This window comes from Acomys minous, assembly GCF_964271855.1.
Source record: "Acomys minous genome assembly, chromosome: 3".
In the NCBI taxonomy this organism is placed as follows: domain Eukaryota; kingdom Metazoa; phylum Chordata; class Mammalia; order Rodentia; family Muridae; genus Acomys; species Acomys minous.
In genome coordinates, this window is record NC_140485.1 from 64,769,962 (window position 1) to 64,788,983 (window position 19,022).

Here is a 19,022-nt window from a genome sequence, read left to right on the forward strand (position 1 = left end):
GCTGAAGGACTGTGACCTGGAAGTGTAAAAGCCAAATTGAGCCCCTGTCCCCGACTCTGAGTTGCTTTTCTTCTGAGTGTTTTATCACAGCAACCGAAAAGAAACTAGAACAGCCCGGCCCCTCCCCTCCCCTCCCCCGTACTGGAATGTTAATTGGCTTGATGGCCTGCAGGAAAACACAGCTGCTGCGAGCGTGTGCCGCGGACACAGCAGCCCTGTGAGAGCCGGGAGACACTGTTTTCACTCTGGTCCTCCCCAGTCTTCCTGCCCCATCTTCCCAGCCAGGCCTTGGGGGAAGAGGAAGTGATGTGTGCGTCCCACCTGCGGTTAAGCACTCCACAGACACTTACCCTCCGCACCTTCACCAGCCGTGAGTTTCTGTGTTAACCACCGTCTGCTTCATAAAGACGCTTCTCTGACAAGAGAGCTTTGCTAGGATATAGACATAGAGATAAACACTTAGAAAGCAATTTGAGGGGCTGGAGAGATGGCTCAGAGGTTAAGAGCACTGCCTGCTCTTCCAAAGGTCCTGAGTTCAAGTCCCAGCAACCACATGGTGACTCACAACCATCTATAATAAGATCTGATACATTCTTCTGGCCTGCGAGTATACATGCAGGCAAAACATTGTATATTTAGCACTTGGGAGGCAGAGGGAGGTGGATCACTGTGAGTTCAAAGCCAGCCTGGTCTACAAAGTGAGTCTAGGACAGCCAAGGCTACACAGAGAAACCCTGTCTCAAAAAAACAAGGGGGTAGGGGTGGGGGAGAGAAACAACACTGTATACTTAGTAAATAAAAAATTTTTTTAAATCTAAGCTGGGTGGTGGTGGCACACGACTTTAATCCCAGCACCCAGGAGGCAGAGGGAGGCCAGCCTGGTCTACAAAGTGAGTCCAAGATAGCCAAGGCTACACAGAGAAATTCTGTCTCGAAAAACAAAAACAAAAAAAAACAAGACTACAGAAGCAATTTGGTACTATGTTTATTTAGCAAAACAAAACTAGTAGGCCACCCTTTGAGGCCACGAGTTGCCCAACCGTGGAATCTTTGCCAGATTTACAATTCCAGGCATATGTTTTCTTCTTACACCCATAACATCAATGCCACTGTTGGGCCTATGGGCATATCTTGTCATGTCAGCAATTATTGTAACTCACAAATAAAGCATATTTTTAATTAATAACAATACAGGTTCTTAAATGTCAAAACAATTTTCAGGTTGAGGATATAGTTCAGCTGGTAGAATATTTGCTTGCATGCAGGAGGCCCTGGCATTGATCCCAAACACTGCATAAACCAGGCACAGTATAAATGCTGTAATCTCAGCACTCACTCGGGAGGGCGAGGCAAGACAATCAGCTACGTGGCGAGTTCAAGGCCAGCCTCAGCCATCTGGGACCCTGTTTCAGAAACAAATGAGCAACAGCATCAAGTCTTGAAAGGCAATTACACACGCTTTGATGGTTAGGAAATATGTGGATGGTTATAAAAATCATCACTTGTATTCGCCTCAGGTTTGGGGGTTTGTAAAGTGCCTTCCCCTTCATTTGATCCCCAGATCATCAGCACTGGCCAGGGAAACAGTAGCTGGAGGATGGGAAGTCAGCCTTCGTGAGTGAGGGAACCTAACCGCAGAGAAGCCGCATGATTCACTGGCGATGACTCAGGAAGAAGTCAGAGGGGACCAAGGTCCTTCCCCACCATCCCAACATCACCAGGGAACGAGGCTGTCATTCACCCATCCGTATGAAGACCTGGCCCTCTGACTTGGAAGCAGCTGAGCCCAGGCAGATAGACAGGCAACTGGGCGACTCCAGTGCAACAAGTGTCCCAGAAGGCAGACAGCCAGTTCCTACCACTGCTCTGCCACTCACCGCCCATGTGCCTCCTTGCCTGGTAAGTGAGTATTAATAGGACACGCCTCAGCTGGGCACAGTGGCACACGCATGTAATCGCAGCACTCAGGGAGGCAGAGGCAGGAAGATTTCTGAGTTTGAGTCTGGCCTGGTCTATAAAGCGAGTCCAGGACAGCCAAAGCTACACAGAGAAACCCTGTCTCAAAAAAAAAAAAGGCCGGGCGGTGGTGGCACACGCCTTTAATCCCAGAACTTGGGAGGCAGAGGTAGGTGGATCGCTGTGCAAAGTGAGTCCAGGACAGCCAAGGCTACACAGAGAGACCCTGTCTCGAAAAAAAAAAACAACCAAAAAAACAAAAAACAAAAAACAAAAAAAAGGACAAGCCTCATAACAAAACTGAGGGTTCAAAGAGTTAATACTATAGAAATTACTTTTCAAAAGTGCTGCGAATGCAGTAGGGGCCTCACACAGGCCAGTCCAGGGACATCAGTAAAATTAAATAATGGTATAGTGAATGTTTCAAGGGAGAGCCAGGGCCGGCCGGAAGTGAGGGGCATGCAGAAGGCACCTCGCAGCAGGGAACAGCGAACACGTTCCCCACCAGCACTGGGAAGCCATCCCTGATTGAAGGGAGTGGGGTGGGGGTGGGGGGTGGAGAGTTGGGGGGGGGGGGGTTGGGATGACTGGATTTGCATTTATAGAGCCACTCTTGGCCAGTATTCAAAAGCTCCCTGTCCCAGGAAAGACTAGAAGGTGTCTCATTCTTCCCTGTGTCCCAAGGCCTCACACAATCAATTCCTCTAACACAAATAGCTCAGTCAGTATCTGATATTTGAGTGGGTGGATGGATGTGTTGGGTGAACAAATGACAGGTGGTCAAGGTCCCCTGGGGGCCAAGGCTCCATGTGTCCACGCCTTGATGGGCACTCAGTTCTTCTTCCCTGTTGAAGAGTGACTGTGGGAAAAGCGGTCGGGACAAAGGAACCAGAGTGAGATGAAAACAGCGACTCAACACGCAAGAGAAGGATAGGAGTTGCTGTTTGAATGACTAGCTGGATACTGAAACTTGAGTCTCAAGGCTGCTCTGGGGACCACAGCTTCTGTATGTGACACACAGCATCAGGGATCCTGGGAGCATGTCAGAAAACACACATTCTCAGGACCTGTCAACCCTCTATCAGAAAAGAAAAAGAAAAAGAAAGAAAGAAAAAAGAGCCTGGCGCAATGGCACACACCTGTTATCCTAGTACTCAGGGAGGCAGAGCCAGACAGATTGCTATGAGTTCAAGGCCAGCCAAGGCTACACAAAGAAACTCTGTCTTGAAGAAAAAAAAAAAGATTTACTTTTACGTATGTGTATATCTGTGTGTGTTTGGTTTTGGGTGCCCAAGGAAGCCAGAAGTAGGTGTATACTTGGAATAACAGGCAGTTTTAAGCTACCGGATGTGGGTGCTGGGACCTGACCTCAAGAACCCAGAGGTGTGTTAGTTGGTTGGTTGGTTGGTTGGTTGGTTTTGGTTGGTTTGGTTTTTTTCAAACAGAGTTTCTCTGTGTAGCCTTGGCTGTCCTAGACCAGGCTATCCCTGAACTCACAGAGATCCCCCTGCCTCTCTCTCCTGCGCCACCATGCTTCCCCAGAAGTGTTTTTAACTGATGATCCATTCTCTGGCCCCAGGTCACCGTGAAAAGGAAGCTTTCTGAGTCTGAAAGTGCATTAACAATGTACTCAAGACAGACATCCACGGTCTGGGCGGTGCCCCCTTAAGAACATTCCTTTCTCCACAGAACTAGGCCGAAGGTCAGTTCACTCTTATATCCCCTTTGCAGTTCCTCTAAATAGATGGATTTTAGGCTAGGCGTGGTGGCGCACACCTTTAATCCCAGCACTCGGGAGGCAGAGGCAGGCGAATCGCTGTGAGTTCGAGGTCAGCCTGGTCTACAAAATCTAGTCCAGGACAGTCAAGGCTACATGGAGAAACCCTGTCTCAAAAAACCAAAAGGGGAAAAAAGAAGAAAGAAAAAAGAAAAAAGATGGATCTTATTGTCCCCAATATACAGGCATTTATCTGTCACAGCATGCATATGCTGGGCTGACCAGAAACCCATTGCAAGGCCAAATATGACCTTGAACTTCTAGCTTTTTTGTTTGTTTGTTTTTGTTTTGTTTTTTTTTCAAGACAGGGTTTCTCTGTGTAGCCCTGACTGTCCTGGAACTCTCTTTATAGACCAGGCTAGCTTCACACTCACTGAGATGTACCTGCCTCTTCCTCCAGAGTGCTGGGATTAAAGGCGTGGGTCACCACACCCGGCTAATTTGTTTTAAATGTTTATTGCATGTATTTATTTGGGGGCACACACACATGCCATGTGCACATATGGAGGTCAGAGGACAACTCAAGGATCCAGTCGCTCCTGCCACCCTGTGGGGCCTCAGGATGCAGGCCTTCCAGCTCTGCGAGCCACCCTGTGGGGCCTCAGGATGCAGGTCTTCCAGCTCAGCGGCAACTGCCACCATGTGGGGCCTCAGGATGCAAGTCTTCCAGCTCAGCGGCAAACAGCTTTACCCCACTGAGCCATGCGGCCAGCCCAACCTTGACTTCTGATCCTGCCTGCACCTCCTGAGGACTGAGATCACAGGTGTGGACCACCGTGGCTGGTTTATGGGGTGCTGGGGGGTCCAGTCCAGGGCCGTGGCCTGCACTGTTATTGACAGATTTGTTCGTACTTACAGGAAATCATCCTTTCTCTGCCACATCTCCAGGGAAGAGGCTGGACTGAGTCAGTCATTCTTAAGTCTCTCAGTGCAGTCGCAGGCTCTGAAGAGCTTTTACGTGTGAAGTTTTATGTATCTGTATTCACCCTAAGCAAAAGGAAAAGGAGACACTTGTGAAGTGCTTACCAAAAAGTGACGGGAGTAGGAGTTTTACACACACACACACACACACACACACACACACACACACACACACACACATACATACCATGTTATATATATATATGTGTGTGTATTCATACTTGTACATAACAGCGAAAAAGGCTATGGATACGGATAGCATCCTTATGAAAAATAACTTTCGGGGTTGAGGAGATGGCTCAGTGGGTGAGAATGCTTGCTTTGCCAGTGTTAGCACCTGAGTCAGGATCCTCAGCACTCAGGTAAAAAGCCAGGTGTGATCATTTGCACCTGTAACCCCAGTGTTGGAGTAGGGGCTGGGGGGGACGGTAGGAGGATGGCTTGGGCTTGCTGAGGATAGGGGCTGGGGAGAAGATGGCTGCCAGTGTAGTTCCCAGTTGAGTGAGATCCTGTCTCAGGGGACTAGGAAAGAGATCTTATAGAGGAAGAAGGAAGAGACCTGGCATTGTCCTCCAATCTTGACATACTGGGTGCACACACACACACATGATAGGTGCATACACACACGTATGGGAGCATACACACACCTTTTTCTATTTTGCTTTCTTTCTTTCTTTCTTTCCTTCTTTCAGACAGGATCTCTCTGTGTAGCCCTGGCTGTCCTGGAACTCACTCTCTAGACCAGGCTGGCCTCGAACTCAGAGATTCACCTGCCTCTACCTCCCTAGTGCTGGGACTAAAGGCATGCACCACCACCACCCGGCTATTCACATCTTTTTCTATCCCCCAAACTTAGTGGGTAGAGTGGCTTCATTTTCCCACTTTCCCAAGTGTTTTGACATCAAGCATCACAGAAGGCCAATAATAAAGTCACCTGTCTGCTGTTCAATTGGCCAGATACCATGTCACACTTCAAGGAGACTCTGGAGGACTCAGTAATTCTGAAAGGATGAGAGGGGAAAGCATCCTCTCACGTGATACCACTGTGGAACTGATGGCTAAGCACCCCATCCTAACCAGACCACGTGTATCAAGATACTTTTCCGTAAAAGGCTCCACTCACAAGTTCCAGGCCGGGGGCTCCATTCACAACCTTCTCCAGGCTTCTATTCATAGGTTCCAAGGTGGGGGTGGGGTGTCCCACCTTCGTTCACAAGTTTCAGGTTGAAGATTCCATTCATAATCACCAGGCTAGCGATTTCATCCTTGTCTTTTGAATGGTACATCCAGACCATAATTTTAACTTTGGAACAAAGCTGTGTGCCATGAGTTCTTGATTTTAACAGGCTAGACAAATCTGAGTACTGAACGTAGCCCTACCTCTGGGATGGGTAACCCTGGACCAGTCTCCGAGCCCTGCATCCCATCCCCCTCATACAAAATAGAGAAATCTTTCCAAAGGTCATTGCAAGAAACTAACAAGCAATGTCTTTAAAAACATGCAGTAAAGATGGGAAAGACAGATGGCTTAGTGGTTAAGAGCACTGGCTGCTCTTCCAGAGGACCTGGGTTCATTCAATTCTGAGCACCAACATAGTGGATCACATCTATAGTCCAGTTCCAAGGAATCTGATACCCTCCTCTGGCCTCTGGGCACCAGATGTACATAGATGTACATAGTGTACATCTGGATGTAACGTGCAGGCAAAATATTCCAACATTAAAAAAAAAGTTTGTTTGTTTGTTTGTTTTTGGTTTTTCGAGACAGGGTTTCTCTGTGTAGCCTTGGCTGTCCTGGACTCACTTTGCAAACCAGGCTGGCCTCGAACTCACAGTGATCCGCCTGCCTCTGCCTCCTGAGTGCTGGGATTAAAGGCGTGTGCCACCACGCCCGGCCCAAAAAAAAAAGTTTTTAAAGGCGTGTGTGTGTGTGTGTGTGTGTGTCACAAGTGTAAGGGTGCCAGCACAGGCCAGAAGAGGGTATTAGGTTTCCTGGAGCATGAGTTACAGGCAGCTGTGAGCCAAAAGATGGGGTGCTGGGAGCTGAACATGGGTCCTCCAGAAAGACAACAAGCATTTTAACCACTAAGTCATCCCTACGTCCCCTTGAATTTCACTTCTTACAAATTCCAAATCTGATAGTTTGTATTTTGACATTCCTAGATTCACTTTGTAGACCAGACTGGCCTCGAACTCACAGCAATCTGCCTGCCTCTGCCTCCCAAGTACTGGGATTAAAGGCGTGCGTCACCACACCTGCCTGTTGGGTTGGTTGGTTTTTAAGACAGGTTCTCACTACGTTGCAGCCCTGGCTGGCTTGGAACTTGCTACGTAGACCAGGTTCACCTCAAACTCAGAGATCTTCCTGCCTCCTGAGTGCACAGAGTAAAGGCTGCACCACCATGCCTGGCCCCATGTTCTCATGCACATGTAACGCTGGAACTGTTAGCAGGTGTTAGCAGTCTAGAAAAGGCCAAGACTCTCCGGACTGTGGCCGTTTTCTTTGCAGGCGCGTGGTGCTGTTACGTAGCTGGTCTTTACGTGGGCTCTGTCTCTGTCTTGGAGCATTTTAAGCTCCCCGTGTCTGGATTTGGCCTTTGAAATCAAAATAAGAAGAATGGCAAACACCAATTGCTTGTGCGGGCATGAGACCAGGTCCCACGAGCCTGTCTTACCCACTTAGCACCATCATTAGCTCCACTTTTCCTGGGGCTAATGTCCCAATCCTGACAAGGCCAAAGGACCAAACACCCAAGTCACCTTTTATATTCCACCGGAGCGGTGACTTGATTCCTCAGAGCCTAGCAAAAGCTTTCATAGCTTACGTGGCCACATCCCCAGCTCTGGAGCAGTAGACTATATTCAAAGCCAGCTCTCACTCTGTGTAGACCTCCCGTCTGACCTCTAAATGTGTGAGTAAGAACACGACGTAAACATGGGAAGCCACAAGGCTGCCAGCTCACAGAACAAAAGCTACTGTCACTTCATTTGTGTTTCTAACAAATTCTCTGAACAGTGATAGCTACATGTGGGGGTGGGGGGGGTGGGGGAGTGGGGGTGTAGATGCTCACCCTTCCAGGATTGTGGGGAGTGAGTGGATGGACGGGGTAGGCACAGAAGTGCGTGTGCATCCGCGGCCCAGCAATGATTGTTGTGGTGGCTGCTGCTTGCCATTCAGGAATCATTTTGATTGGAGAAGCTGGTGGTGAGCCAATGACTCTGGTGACACTAGAGATGAGTCTTCAGAGCTGGAGAGGTGGCTCGGAGGGTAAAGGGTTTGCCCACACTGACATGAGGACTGGCGGTCAGATCATCAGCACCCATAGAAATGCTTCAGTGGGAGTGGCAGGCTACCTGTAGCTCTGATGCTTGCGAGACAAAGACAAGGAAGCCATGGAGCAAATTGGCTAGGGAGACTAACCTAAGTCCTGGGTTCAAATGAAAAACCCTTACTTGATTTTGTGTGTGTGTGTGTGTGTGGGTTAAGATAGAGTTTCTCTGAATATCATCCGCTGTCCTGGACTCATTCTGTAGACCAGGCTGGCCTCAGACTCACAGAGATCAGCCTGCCTCTGCCTCCTGGGTGCATGCACCATCACACCTGGTGAGAAACCCTTACTTGAATAAGGTCAAGAGCAATGGAGGGCCGGGCGTGGTGGCGCATGCCTTTAATCCCAGCACTCGGGAGGCAGAGGCAGGTGGATCACCGTGAGTTCGAGGCTAGCCTGGACTACAAAGTGAGTCCAGGACAGTCAAGGCTACACAGAGAAACCCTGTCTCGAAAAACCAAAAAAAAAAAAAAAAAAAAAAAGAGCAATGGAGGAAGATGCCTGATGTGTCAACCTCTGACCTCCATGGGCATGCGCACACGTGCGCACACAGGCCCACACATACAAGCACACATGCATATGTGCAACACACATCACACAAGTATACCTATGCAAAAAAGAAATGCCTCTTTACTGACTTCTTGGAAGGCCTCTAGACATTTGGTGTCATCAGGTACATGAGGGAATCCAGAAGCCTACCCACCCCTCACCTACCACCTTCCTGCATCATTCCTTGAGTCTGCAGCCGGCCTCTGGTTGGTGGTTTATGATTTCATCAAGCCGGGGCTGGAGAGATAGCTCAGCGGTTAAGAGCACCATCTGCTCTTCCAGAGGTCCTGAGTTCAATTCCCAGCAACCACATGGTGGCTCACAACCATCAATACCCTCTAAAGCCTTCTTCCGGTGGATAGGTGTACCTGCAAATAGAGCACTCATATACATAAAATGATTTCATCGAGCCAATCAGAGCTCACTGGCTCCAGCTTTGGAATGCTGGCCTGCCTTCGGCACACCTTCCTCCCTTCCTCGTGGTCAGGTGTGACCTCCAGCTGCTGGCTGAATGGAACAGACTGATATGAGGAAGATTCCAGAGCAGCTAAGGGGAATTTATTTCATGCCTGTTTTACTATGAGTATTTGTCTATAAAAGTAGCACTTTTTAGACAGAGATTAAGATTTGTTTTTTGGGTTTTTGTTTTTGGTTTTTTTTGGTTTTTTTTTTTTTTTGGTTGGTTGGTTGGTTAGTTGGTTTCAGATAGAGTTTTTGTGTAGCCCTGGTTTTGCTGGAACTAGCTCTGTAGGCCAGGTTGGTTTTGAACTCACAGATCCACCTGTCTCGGCCTCCCAAATTCTGGGATTAAAGGCAGGCACCGCCCAGTTTCTTTTTATTTTTTAAACTGTGTGTGTGCATGTGTCTGTGTAGGCCATGTGCACATGAGTGCAGTTGCCTGTGGAGGCCAGAAGAGGGCGTAGGATCCCCTGGAGCTGGAGTTAGGGACAGTTGTGAGCGCTTGCTCTTAACCACAGAGTCATAGCTCCAGCCCCTGAAGACTTCACTTTATGGTAATCTGATTATAACTAGACCATGGGATTAAAGGTGTGTACCACTGCTGATCCTAGTCAGGATCTTAATTGTTGAAGATATGTGCAATGTTGAGAAATGAATCATGATGGGTCTATTCAAAGTGGTAGCAAGCTACGATTCATTGAGAAATCTGGCCCATAATCTATTTTTGTCAATAACGTTATATTAGAACACAGAATCATACAACTGTTGAAACATTCTTTGAATGGCTCTTCTCAGCAGATTTAAGAAGTTGATTGTGTTTTTTTGATTTTTGTTTTTTCAAGACAGGGTTTCTTTATGTTATCTTGGCTGTCCTAGACTTGCTTTGTAGTCCAGGCTGGCCTCAAACTCACAGTGATCCGCCTGCCTCTGCCTCCCGAGTACGTGCGCCACCACACCCGGCCAGGTTTAAATAGTTGAAACATAGACCAAATGACCACAGAAATCTAGTTATGAACCACAGAGAAGGCTCGTCACCCTATGACCCAGCACGGTGCCAGTGACAACGTGTTCTGTGGAAGGAAGGCCTGCCTCCCGCCAGCTAGTTAGATGTGGACTCCTGGGCCTCACTGCAGCTCCATGGAGCCCAGATGAAACTTCCTACAAAGTGAACCCAGGACTCCATGACGTACTTTGACCCTCATTGCCCAGTTCTGGGTCTGCTAGTGGGAAAAGAGGCAGTAACTAGCAGAAGGGGTTCCCAGTGATGCTTAGTGGCCGTTCTCCTTTGATCCCAGACATTATCTACTCAGACGAGGCCCAAATGTCAAGGTCCTGTTGTACTATGCAGGGGGGGGGGGGGGGGAGGCAGGGATCAGGAACAAGGTGTTGTACTTAGAACTGCCCGGAACTGGCCTCGTGCACACAGCCCTGGGCAGCTCCTTTTTCACTCTCTGAACCTTGGGCTTCTTATGCAAAGATAGGAATAATTAGGCCAAACACAAAGATTCCTATCTGGGAAGATGAGTTCAGCTGCAGGAACTGGAAAGTGGCTACCGCCCAAATGTGGGGATAGGGCCCCGTGACACTGGGTCAGGGAGCGGCCTCCCTGCTACATCACATGTAGCCCTCTCCCTCAGTGGTTTCAGGACACCTGGTGAGGACCCATCTTATCTTTATTCAGAGGCAGGCAGAAAGGAGCTGCCTACTGCCCACCTCTTTGCCGATTCTATCCCCTCTGCTTAAACTCATTGGCTGGTTCCCGATGGAGAGGTGGGCAGGAGGCAGCTCATCCAGACTTCGGCTTTTTTTTTTTTTCAAAGAGCCAGATAATATTTTTGGCTTTAACAAAATTAAGTTTAGCCCGGTGGTGGTGGCACACACCCTTAATCCCAGCACTCAAGAGGCAGAGGCAGAGGCAGGCAGATCTCTGTAAGTTCGAGGCCAGTCTGGTCTACAAAGTGAGTCCAGGACAGCCAAGGCTACAAAAAGAGACCCTATCTCGAAAAAACAAAAACAAAACAAAAAAGTAAATTTAACTTATTCTGTTGTGTGTGAACATGCCATAGCACGTGTGTGTGAACATGCCATAGCATGTGTGTGTGAACATGCCATAGCACGTGTGTGAACATGCCATAGCACGTGTGTGTGAACATGCCATAGCACGTGTGTGGAGCTCTAAGGTCAGCTCTTCCTCCTCCGCTCTCTCCTTTCACCTTGGAGGTCCTGGGGATTGAACTCAAGCTGCCGGCAAGCGCTTCCATCTACTGAGCCATCTTCAGATTATCCTCCTTGGTTTTGGTTTTGGGTTTTTGAGACAGGGTTTCTGTGTGTAGCCCTTGGCTGGCCTGGACTCACTTTGTAGACCAGGCTGGCCTCGAACTCACAGTGATCCTTCTGCTGGCATTAAAGGGATGTACCACTGCGCCCCGCCCAGCTTTATCCTCCTATCCTCCTTGTTTGAAACCTAAGATAATTCCCTCTCTGTCTGTCTGTCTCTGTCTCTGTCTCTGTCTCTCTGTCTCTCGGTGTCTCGGTCTCTGTCTCTGTCTCTCTCTCTCTCTCACACGCACACACACACACACACACACACACACACACTACCCCCTCACACACACACAACCCCCCTATATAACACAGTACCCCCTCTCTCTCACATACACAATAACCCTCACACACACTTCCCCCCATACAACCCTCCTCTCTCTTCTCTCTCTCTCTCTCTCTCTCTCTCTCTCTCTCTCTCTCTCTCTCTCTCACACACACACACACACACACACACACACTATCCCCTCTCTCACCCTCCCACAAGCCCCCCCTTACACACACACACACACACACACACACACACACACACACACGCTGATCCATAAAAACATACAGAGATACTAGGATGCACTGTACACCTAGCACTGAGGAGGCTGAAGCAGAAAGAGTGCTACAAGTTTCAGGGCTAGCCAGAGCTACACAGCGAGACTGCCGGCTCATATATACATTTTCAGGACTGATGGATTGGTGTTGGATAAGCTGCTAGGGGCTAGTCCCAGTGGACACTGACTGACTGCTGTCTCTCAGTCATTAATTGCCTGTAACTCTTCGTTTTATTTTTTTTTATTTTTTAAAATATTTATTTATTTTTCAAGATGGTTTTAAAGTATGCACTGCCATCACCTGGCTTCACTTTATTTTTAAAATAAATATTTATAAATAAATAGTCTTCCTTGAAGCTGGCATTACAGCTTGTTATAAGCCACCTGACATGGGTGATAAAAACAGGCTTCCAGGGCTTCCAGAAGAACAGCAAGTGCTCTTAACTGCTGACACGTGAAAGTTTTAAAAACAATTTTTAAAAGAATTAAATAGAAACATTTTTTAAAAGAAATGAAACAAGGGAGAGAAGGTACCAGTGCAACTTTTCAACATACCCAGATCTTTTCCACCCTGGAAATGTGACTTCTGCTCCTTTGGTCTCAATTCTAAAGGGTCTTCCTCGGGAGCCTGGATCTTAGCAACCGTCCAGGCTGATCGGCCACATCTTTTTCATGAACTTCCACCCCAGAATGTTCCTCCAACTTTGACTGTTCTCCATCCCATCAGTTTCCTCCCCAGCCCTTCCCCACATCCTCTGAAAATACCCTGTTAACTCACCACTAAGTTGCCTGTGTTATTTACACTTTACTTCCCAGAGTCCAGGTGCGCCCCAGCTCGTGGTAGGGTACATGAGGTTTGACTGAGTGAAAAGTTGAACAGTGGGGGATGGACCTCCTATGGGGGAAGGTTTATGGAATCTGGGGTCAGGAACACTCATTCTCTAAGATCTGGGACTCCTGGAACCCCGGGCTCCATGCTTATCAGGAAACGAAAATGCTGCCAGGTGTGGTGGTACAGGCGGGCCTGTAATTCCAGCAATTCAGGGAGGCAGAGCCAGGCGGATCTCTGTGAGTTTGAGGCCAGCCTGGTCTACAGAGTGAGTCCAGGACAGCCAAGGCTGCACAGAGAAAATCTGCCTGGAAAAAACAAAAACCAAAGAAGAAGGAGGAGGAGGAGGAGGAGGAGGAGGAGGAGGAGAAGAAGAAAAAGAAGAAGAAGAAGAAGGAGAAGAAGAAGGAGAAGAAAAGTGTTAGGAGGCATGAAGGTGCTTGCCTGTCATCTCAGCATTTGGGAGGAGGTGGAGGCAGAAGGTGCAGGAATTCAGGGTCAGCTTGGGCTACACAATGAGTTCAAAGTCAGGGTTATAAAGACCCAGACTCCCAGAACAAAAACAAAGAAAGGAAAAATGAGAAGTGGTGGCAGGTGGCAGGTGAGCTGATTCTTCCCGTAAAGGCTTTTGTTGCCAACCTTGGCACACGCACACGCACACACACATGCACACACAGATACATGCTTAATTTTAATGACACCTGTTGTATAGGTTTATCAGGAAAAACAGCAAAGAGTATTCAGAATTCAGAACTAGGTGTGGTGGCTCACACCTTTAATCCCAGCACTGGAGAGGCAGAGGCAGAGGGATGGATCACTGTGAGTTCCAGGCCAAAAGAATTCAGAATTAAGCCGGGCGTGGTGGCGCACGCCTTTAATCCCAGCACACGGGAGGCAGAGGCAGGCGGATCGCTGTGAGTTCGAGGCCAGCCTGGTCTACAAGTGAGTCCAGGACAGCTCAGGACAGGGAATGAAAAAGGTACCATTCTTTGTTTGTTTGTTTGTTTGTTTTTCAAGACAGAGTTTCTCTGTGTAGCCTTGGCTGTTCTGGACTCACTTTGTAGCCCAGCCTGGCCTTGAACTCACAGTGATCTGCCTGCCTCTGCCTCCTAAGTGCTGGGATTAAAGGCGTGTGCCACCACGCCGCAGCCAAAAGGGACCATTCTTTATGAAGATTACAAACAGACAAACAAACAAACAAACAAACAAACAAATGCTCAGGGCGGCTGAAGAGAGGGCTCAGAGGTTAAGAGCGTACACTGCTCTCCAAAAGCCTCTGAGCTCCATCCCCCGCACCCACACCAGGCAGCTGACAACTGCTTGTATTCCACCTACAGGGGATCCAATGCCCTCCTCTGACCTCTGAAGCCTCTTGGTCACAAGTGGTGCACATACAGACACACACTCAGGCACAACAACACACACATGTACACAGAAAATAAATCAAGATTCTGGACTTATTTTTACAGGCCTGTACTTAAAGCACAAAATCTCTTCAGGGTCCCTCGGTGTTATTGCCGTGTTCACAGTAGGGACATGATGCGATCTGCCCAAAGGAAGTGATTTCCATTACCAATGACTTCAGCGTGGTCTTAGCTTACCTTCAGGCTTCCTTCCAATGCCCCTCCCCACGTTCCTAAGCAGTTGGGTTCCAAGCCTTGGGAGGAAAAGAGAAGTATGTGCGCAGAAATATCTAAATGACCCAAATACACCTGGGCACCTGAGGAGAAGGGCGCGGCTGTGTTCCTGACAAGTGCGTGCTCCTCCACTTCGAATCTCAAAATAGGATAGAAGGGCCCAGGGCAGCCCCATCTTGTCCTGAGGGTCATGTTGACCTGGAGGGAGCCTCTGAGGCTATGCCATGAAGCAAGGTCTCCAATAGAGTGTTTACCCTAGCAACACAACAAATCCAACCTCAGAGGCAGCATATATAAAGCCCACACACACACAAACACACACAGAGGCACATCTATCTACTCTGCTAAGCAATGTTAACAGAGGAGAGGCAAGCTCCTATGACTTCCACTCTTCTGGGACCCTTGGTTTATGCCTGGCTTTCCTACTCCTTGGCTCTGTCTCCTGTTTCTTTGTGTCAAATATACATCAGTGCCTGTTCTCTCTGGGGCTCTCTAAACAGCTCCCTTTCCCTAGGACTGGCTTCCTAGACCTCTTTTTTTTTTTTTTTTTTTTTTTAAACCAGCAGGAGAGGAGAACTCCGGGAATCCTGAAGATAAACAACAAACAAGCCTGTGAGGTTTATTTCCCAGCCCACCCTAACCTTAGGCTGATGAGGCAGCCGCCTGGGTGCTCTCGATGCCCTCACTGGCGGCCGGCCGGATTCTCCTTTCACTTTGTGCTCTCTGCTTCCTGAACTGAAATTTTCAATTAGCTCATTTGTTTCGAGGCATACGGAGTGGTCCTCCTCCTTCATTCAGATTTCCTCCTTCCCAGAACAATACAGAGATTTGCCATACACACATGAAAACAAAGGACACAACAGTTTCACCAGCCGAGGCAAGCATGAGGTGTGTGGACTCATTTTTTTTTAAGTTTTTTTTTTTCAGTAGTTTGATCAAATGAGACTCCTCCCCCAGAGATGTCTGCTCTCCTCCTCACCCACTTCTTCCCAAGGACACACTTTTGTTGTAAATCCTAACGGCTTTGCTCTTGCACACGGAGAGTGCAGGAAGCTGCACCTAAGTTGTTCGTGGGGGCTTCTGTTTTTCTCTGAGGACAGGTTGAAAAGCGTGGAGAAATTATTTATTCCATGCAAAGCAGACAGGGGCTGCAGAAGGGGAGAGCTCAAGGGGACAGCCACTTGCTTTGTTTTTCTGGAGTCTCTCTCTCGTGCCCACACTGGAGGGAGACATTTAAAAACTACAAGAAGGTGGCAGGGGGTGAAGATCGGGGGTGCCTGGGTTTTCCTCTACGCAATTCAAGAAACAAACAGGCTAACAAATGCCAGAGGAGGTGGGTGGGTGGGAGGGAGAGATTCACGCTGCCTGTCCAATAGGGTGATGATCGTACTCGGCCACTTAACACAAAGTAGGCCAGGTGTGGGGAAACAGAGAAACCCTTCAGAAACGGGGCACTGGGTGAGCAGAAAAACATTTAACATATGCAAGAGCATAGAGAATTTGCCACAGCGCAGTTTTCAGAAGCAAAAGCTGGAAGCCGCCTGGCCAGAAGGACATGTGAGGAACACGAAGGACGAGCGAGCACTCGAGGAAATGTCTTGCCATCGTTTAAGATGATCACGTGTTCCTACCGTGGAGGCAAAACATACTTGTGTAAAATCAAGGTGTCTGATGCACACTGCTGTGATCTATACGGCCCTGAAAAGGAGCACAGAACACTGCATCCGCTGTTATGGGGGAGGGGAAGGTCACACTTGTGTATTCCCCAGTAGCAAACTGGTCCATTCTCAACCCCCCCACCACGCCCCTTAAGCTAAAAGCTCAGTCTTTAAAATATGTGTACTGAAAAGTGTTTATGATAGGCATTTTCTTTTTTAAGGTTTTTAAAAAAAAAATCCACAGCAGTGTGTTTGAATGATACCAGGGAGGTACTTAAGACTGCATTTTAGGGAGGTGTCTGGAAAGAAGAATCATGCTGTTAAGTGGTTACTAGCATCTCCAGTGAGATCCACACTTAAGGTGGTGAGTTTAATTTGTACGGTTTGAACCTTCTAATGATGTTAAACATACACTTTTTTTAAGTGCTTAAACTAAAATTATCAATTTTTCAAAAAATAGTCAAACATAAGCAAATGCCACCCACAATAATCGTCCCCTTATCCACTTCTGGTACATCGCAGGTGAATTTCTGTTCCTGTATTCCTAAACCTGGAGCGCCATTCATCATCATCCACGTTGAAACAGCCCCCTTCCGCTCCGCACTGCAGCACTACGGCTGGGACGGCTCCAAATGGCGGTGTGCGCTCTTCCTCTTCCTCTCCCTCTCCGCTCTGTCTCAAGGTGGCCCAGTTGGTGTCTTTGTTCTCTGTTAGCTCCTGGAGAGGACGAAGACCGAGGAGCTTATGGACTATAAACCAGGACACTGTCTCCTGTTTGCTTTCCCGGCTTGGGCATTTGAGCAATACTTGAGTGGCTCCATTAACAAGAATAAAGTTGCTCAGAGATAAAATCCCGTCTTGCCTGGGCCGTTCTGTTGCGTCACCATCCTGCTTTAGGTCACATCGGGTCGTGTGCCTCTCCAGTGGGGGCTGAACTAGCAAACAGCGTTTAGAAACAGGATCTCTGTAAATGCCTTCTCCCTCCCCAATTAGCTCTTGGAAGCCCTCTGTTCCATTTTCTTCTGCCTCAGGCATGCGTTTAAAAAAAAAAAAACGATGAAAGGAAGGTGGGGGAAAGACACTTGTCCGATTGTGAAAAAAAAAAGTCTCCGTGTGTTTCAGAGACACTTCGCCAAGCATTTACCGCAATAAACACAATTTGCGAGTGAACACGATTTGTGTGTTCTGGGTTTGATAACAAATACAGAAGGTCAGAACAGCCCTGATCACTTCTGCATGTGTAGTTTTTCAGGCAAGGAAATACCAAGAACCCAGTTTATAATTTATTGACGCCACAGCAGTTCCGGCTGAGCTCTCTTCTGGTGCGCGTTTCCAGGACGTACTTCTGTTGGCAGCCCCCCCCCCCCCCGCCTTCCCCCCTCCCAACCGTGCTTGAGCGAAAGTTCGACAGTTAATTTATCACTTCATGAACTTGTTTTATCCGGGAGGGTGGGATCAAGTTTGGAAACCAAATTTATGCAAAGAAGGATTGCGACGCAATAGCTGGAGGATTTGAAACTGGGGGTGGGGGTGGGGGGAGGTGGTCACACCCCAACTTCACTACAGAAGCAAGGATCCCCAGCTCAGTTGGATCATTTGAAATTGTCATGGCTTAGTTTACAGGTATTTTCGAGAAGCCATCCTGCCGCCTTTAAATTTAGGTAAAATGAGCAAATATAAGCAGAATTGAGGGTCTCTCAAGATGGAAAAGGGACCTATCGGCTATTGTCTGACCTCCCAGCGCCTGACTGACTTGTAGAAATTGCATCTCCATGGGAACAGATAAATGTCTGCTTTTCACGTCATGAAATAACCAGCTCGGCCCTCAGAGCCTCACCAACCCAGCACGTTATATGGGCAGCTATAAGCTGCGTCTCCCTTTTCGGTGTTCAGCCAAATTATCTGCTAGAATCTCTTTTCAAGCCTAAAAGGGAGGGAGGAGGAAGAAAGAGAGAGAGAGAGAGAGAGAGAGAGAGAGAGAGAGAGAGACCCTCCCCCTTCCGCGTGGAGTTAATTACTGTATTTTCATCTGGGAGATGGAGGGAGAAGACACGGAGCTGAAATCACACACAAATGATGGCTAGGATGTTGTATCTGCCTGCTTAATAGCTGTGGGTAATTTTTTTTGGGGGGGGGAGGGGACCGGCCAGCAGGGTGCCAAGGCAACCCTGGGAGTCTGGTCCTAGTATCCACTAGTTTTTTGTTTGTTTACTGTGGCGCTGAGACTTGGCTGTGTAGTTTTAGGCAAGCGTACAGCCACTGTTTCAAGCCGAGGTCGAGGGCTGAGAAGTAGAGTGAATGGGTACCGTGAAAGAAATCGCTGGAGAGTCTCAGATTATCAGCTTCCCCACCCCCACCCCGTCTCCAACATCTGCCATTTTGACTCCCGTCTCCCCTGCGGTGCTCTCTGCCAGCAATAATTGGGGGGGGGGGTGTGGTACTCTGAAAAGAGAGCAGGGGCTTTCTCTATGCAGGTTCCAGACATTTTGGCTTCCGTATTTGGCTAAAAATACTACCAGAAACAGCACACACACACACCCGCTATGATACTGCAAGATTTCCAACCCATCTCTTTGCCTCAGACGGAGAAAGAACGAAGAAGAAACATCAAAAGGAAGAAAAGAGAGACAAGCTGCACTTCTCTCTCCCGCACAAGGACAAACTCTTAGGGGGACGGTGCCTTAGACTCAAGCTTCTAAAAATCGGGCACCAGAGCGTGTGCGGACCCTCCCTTTATTGAAAGCTATTTACCCACTCCTATTACTGTGTCTTTTGTCACTGAGACTGTTTGTGGCTTTGTTTCTCCCTTCTTCCTCAACACCTCCACCCAGACAGACAGCAAGTCTGAGCAGGAAATGACTGAAGACTAGTGAGCCGCACAATCTTCCTGCCGCCCCCCAGGCCCCCCCCGCCCCCAGAAGAATCCAGGTGAAAGATGCCTGCAGGAATTTGTAGATGGGGCAAGCTCGTCTCAATCCTAGCGCACTACTAAGTCTTGAAGCTCAGCGGTCTTTATCTGGCCCAGCTGCTTCTGATGTGA

At 48.3% G+C, this 19,022-nt stretch overlaps 2 long non-coding RNA genes across 3 annotated transcripts; one reads left to right on the forward strand and one right to left on the reverse strand.

The window, feature by feature from the left end:
- Window positions 1–981: 981 nt before the first annotated feature.
- LOC311594761 lies at window positions 982–8,326 on the reverse strand. 2 transcript variants are annotated; one of them, XR_014778207.1, is made up of 5 exons: window positions 7,726–8,326; window positions 7,480–7,558; window positions 5,778–5,957; window positions 4,590–4,720; window positions 982–1,403 (listed from the first exon to the last, which is right to left on the reverse strand). It is a non-coding gene; the product is annotated as an uncharacterized lncRNA (long non-coding RNA). The 2 variants fall into 2 exon arrangements; XR_014778206.1 differs by lacking the exon at window positions 7,480–7,558 and having other exon boundaries at window positions 5,778–5,970.
- A 6,268-nt stretch (window positions 8,327–14,594) lies between these two features.
- Window positions 14,595–16,833, forward strand: LOC311594062. Its single transcript, XR_014777939.1, has 2 exons — window positions 14,595–15,212; window positions 16,505–16,833. It is a non-coding gene; the product is annotated as an uncharacterized lncRNA (long non-coding RNA).
- Window positions 16,834–19,022: the final 2,189 nt, after the last annotated feature.